Genomic DNA, 5048 nt, shown 5'->3' with positions numbered 1-5048 from the left:
ATGGTTGATGGTAAATGGCTGCATTTCATAGTGAATTATTCTCAAGCCCTGGATAGTTTATGTATTGTGTCCATTATATTAAGACACATAGCTTTGTGATTTTATCCAAACAAACTGGAATAAGACATATTCTATTTGTATTACTCATTTCTGACATTATCTTAAGCTACTTTTTGATCTCAGGAAGGATAATTAAAGACTGCTTTATGTTACCAAATTCTGTCTCCATCCTATCCTAGTCACAAAGCTCCACTATATTTTCCAGGATTCTTTCTATTTAGGGAAACAATATACCAATATTGTGTGGAAAAAAGTGATGAATCCTGGCCTGTAATAATTTTTACATACTCCACTCACTATCTTCTTCCAAAGTCTGGCCCATGAAAATTTCCCAGGCTAGCTTTCATACTTTTTATTTTCCTTTTCTTTTATTACCACATTCTTTATTTGTGAGGACATTTTTATTCAAAGTCCAGTGACACCCATGATTTATTTCAGGAACAATATCATTCAAGATTGTGTAAGGCTGTGGCATTCCCTTCCAGGAATCACTACAATCTAACCATGCACTAGTAGGTATTTCCACCTTTGAAGTAATATTTTCATCTTTATTCTTAAATTCTGTTGTGTCCATAAACTGGCTGCTTACCAGGAATAGATCAAAAATGAGCAAGCTGTTTTTATTTTGAGTCATATTCTATATCCTCCCATGAAACTTACCAAACTAGACAACCAAACAAATTGCTCTGTAACCATAAGTGAGAAAAATATACTTATAAAACTACCTGGATGATAAAATGTAGGCAATTATCCTTATCATCTGTACAATGTTGGATGCTAATTTTTAAAATCAATAATAAATAGATTTTTACAATATTATGACACATACCAAAGGTATATCATTTTTAATCCTGTCACTAAATACTATGATTGCATCATTTCATTTTCCCATTTAAAGCCTAAATTTAAAAATTGGTATAGAATTATTTTCACTTAGGAAGCATGATTTAATGTACATAAGTCAACTTTTACACTCAAACAGAATATCCCTTTTTCCCTCACTTAATGATGAATAACAACCCCCTGCAAATGGTGATATAAGAAGGGTGTGCAGGAGATGAGGCTGATTTTGCTCACTCGCGTTATCTTTCGGTTTGACTCATTAAGATTGGGTAGTCCATTAGTCCACCAAATCTTCTTAAACACCCATGAACATATCATTCTTTGTGTTTTTTGTTTTTTTTTTTGTTTGTTTTTTGAGATGGAGTTTCACTCTTGTGGCTCAGGCTGGAGTACAATGGCACAGTCTCGGCTCACTGCAACCTCCACCTCCTGGGTTCAAGCAATTCTCCTGCCTCAGCCTCCCGAGTAGCTGGGATTACAGGTATGTGTCACCAAACTCGGCTAATTTTTGTATTTTTAGTAGAGAGGGGGAACATTTTGGTCAGGTTGGTCTCAAACTCCTGACCTCAGGTGCTCCATCCGCCTTGGCCTCCCGATCATATCATTCTTAATACTGTCTTCATGTGTATTTATTTTGTTGGAATGATCTCTGTTTCCTGTTTGTTAATACAAATGTTACCCAATATTCCACTCATACACCCTTAGGAATTCTTCTATTTCTAATAAAATACACAGTAAACTTCCTTTTCTTTGATAATACTATTGAACTAACTAGAATTATTCTTCAAATTACTGACATATATTTTATGATAAATGTATTGCAAATATTGTGATTTAGATGATGTAAATATTTATAGTGTACTGATCTTAAATTTTCAATTTCATATTCCCTCCTTGCTGGTGAAGGTCATAATTTTTATTTATTCTAGATTACTCTTAACTCCTGCTGCAGAGCTAACAGTATAAAAAATGTAATAGAGCCTTCATTGATTAAATAATTGATTGATTTTTGACTATCCAATACAGATGGGAGAATTCCACTTACCATAGTGATCATCAATCACCTTGTAAAAAAATGAAACATTAAACTAGGCATGAAAAATATATTTAACTGGTGCCAAATTTTCTCACTCAAAAATGAGCATCCTCAGATAATTCCCGCAAAGAATGCTGTTTGAGTCAAAGCTAATTGTTAACTTGCTTACCTATTTTGTTTTGTGTTTTTATTATTACAGTGGGGATTGCTTCCATTCAATAATGCCATTAGACAGATAACTGATTCTATATAAATTCATAAATCTTTATTTCATCATTTACAGAGACTGTACTTTGCAACCTGGGAATTCATTATGACTTTAAGACCTACAAAATTTCCAAGAAACATAGATTCAGTATAAAAATATTGTATCTAAGCAAATTCATTAAAACTCCTATTCATCTCAACCTTACTGTATATTAGTTAGTTTTATTCTAAGCTTTCCCAAGGGTAGAATTAAATATGCTCATTGCTACTCTAACTCTGGCGGATACTCCATTCCATTCCAAATGAGGAAATTACGTTTCTCATAACAGTATCATCAACTGATCTATTATTTTGTTACTGATGAAACCAGAGTTGGCTTTTTATTATTTTAATGTAGAAGTTTTATATTTTATGCACATGTATAAGTGTTTTCAATATAGCTTATAAATACATTGAAGCTTATTAAGAAAAAAATTAAAAATACAAATAGTACTATCCACAGCATATACAAAGGATAAAATATGTCTATTTTTATGTTTTATGTCTATTTTATGTGTGTATGTTTATGCTTGTGAATGTGTCTATATATAAATATGTTTAAATATAGATACAGATCTATAACTACATAAAAGGTGACAAAATTTGCAAAGAAAGTTTTGACAATGATAACTTCTAGGGTGAATACAAATGGAGATATTTATATTTTACTAAACATATTTCCATAGTTTAAAATATTTCACAAGAATATCTGAATACATTATCATATAGTATATGGAAAAATAACTACATGGAGCTTTTACCTTGTTTAGAAAAATATTTGTGTTTCTACTTCTATGATTTTATTTTTTAAAATCATATAAACCTGCTGAATCATATTTTATAATTATTTTGATAGAGATTTAGTTCTTTAAAATTAATCATTAATCTGTTGTCATAAAATTATTGTATTGTTAAATGATTTCTGTTCCCAATTTTAACTACTATATGAATCAAACACTAAGCACATGGATATGCAACTGGACTCTTAATATCATTTGGTACATTAATGAATGAATCTGGAGCCCTTGTATTATTTTAGATATAGTAACATTATTGAATATTTGAATGCTTTGCAGTGATGAAATTCTCTCCTATTACTTGAGGCATAGCTAAATACTTGCCATTATGTATACAAATGCATTGACGTCACCCTGTCCTTTCTATCTGTTCTACCTTCAACTTGTCCATTGGATTCACTGCCTAGAGAACAACTCAGAGAAACCATACTGCTGCTACTAGCTGCTATGAAAATACCTCTGACATGGAAAGGGTGCAATTTCGGAATGCCCATATTGCTTCCAACATTCATGATGCCAGAGCATTGCTGCGTTATAGACATACACGGTAATAACTGCTCCTCCCAAAATCTATATGAAACTTTTTCACCTGGATTCCTAAGAAGCCTTTCTTTTTCCTCAATTGTCACAAAGTCTTATTTTAACATATATTTTAACTACTAATGAGCACAATTTGATCAAATTTTTATCAAGCTACTTGTGAAACAGATTTATAAATGTATTGGTTCCTGGTCCTTTCTCCACTACTCATTCAACTCAATTAAAGTCAGGTTCCTAATAGGAAATAGATCCATGTCAGTGTTCTATTTCCCTCCATGTTCTCACGATCTTGGCATCAATCAAAATTAAAATTTCCTATATTAGTCTCAAAATAAAATCTACAAACATTAACCAAGAGAAATACATATTGGAAAAGTAGAAATCTGAGAAGAGGTTTAGAAAGAAGGTAACATAACATGCATCTGGGTCTCATCTCAGCCTTTCAAAATTCCTCAGTGTGATTGTTATATTTCTTTAATGCTGAGAAAACCACATACATATAACAAATATCTAATACATTTACATACACTTAAAAATATATAACATGTAAACGTGTGTGTATGTATGTGTGTGCATATATATATATATATATACATATATGGAAAAAATGTTAGAACTATTCTCTCTCAGGATATAAATAACGTGGGTCTTTCAAAAGAATCGACAATATAAACCAAGATAAAAAACTGTGAATTTAAGAAATACATTCTTTTAAAATTATATTTCCAATAATAACAACAATAAACAAGCCTCAGGTAGCAGTATTTGTTCTAAGGCTATTATTGAAAAATAGTGAAATGTCAAAATATTCATGTATGTAGAAAATCCAGAATAATTTATAGGCAAACTACTAAAATCAATAGGAAATTATCATTGCTGGGTTCAAGTTTAATATTTAGAAAAAATAATTGTAGGCTAGGTGCAGTGGATCACACCTATAATTTCAGCACTTTGGCAGGCCAAAGGTCGGTGGATTGCATGAGCCCAGGAGTTCAAGACCAGTGTAGGCAACATATTAGGTTAGTGCAAAAGTAATTGTGGTCTTTGCTATTACTTTAATGGCAAAAAACGCAACTACTTTTGCACCAACCTAATGAGTCCCCGCTTGTTAAAAAATAAAATGTATATTTACAAGTCAGCAACAACAGAAAATAAAAACTAAGGTAAAACAACAGTAGCATTATTAATGGAAATCATTACATTAACTCTCAATACATTAACTATGTAACAAAAATATATAAAAACCTATAAATTAAAACAAGCAAATATTGCTGGGACAAAGTGATTTCTTAATGAATGATTTAAAGAAATACTCAATATTGTAAGGTATAGAATTTTCTCAATTGAATATACAGATTCAACATAATTGTAATTAAAATCCCAAGGAAAACAGAAATTGATAAGGAAAAAGCATATTTATAGAATGAATGATATGGTTTCATTACTTGATATCTATATTACATAGGCATAAATTAGACATGCAAGAAAAATACAAAGTAGATAGGGTTCTAAGGAAATGTCGATAA

This window comes from Pan paniscus, chromosome 12 (genome assembly GCF_029289425.2).
Source record: "Pan paniscus chromosome 12, NHGRI_mPanPan1-v2.0_pri, whole genome shotgun sequence".
In the NCBI taxonomy this organism is placed as follows: domain Eukaryota; kingdom Metazoa; phylum Chordata; class Mammalia; order Primates; family Hominidae; genus Pan; species Pan paniscus.
The sequence above is the reverse complement of the archived record's forward strand: the minus strand, read 5'-3'. Positions refer to the sequence as shown.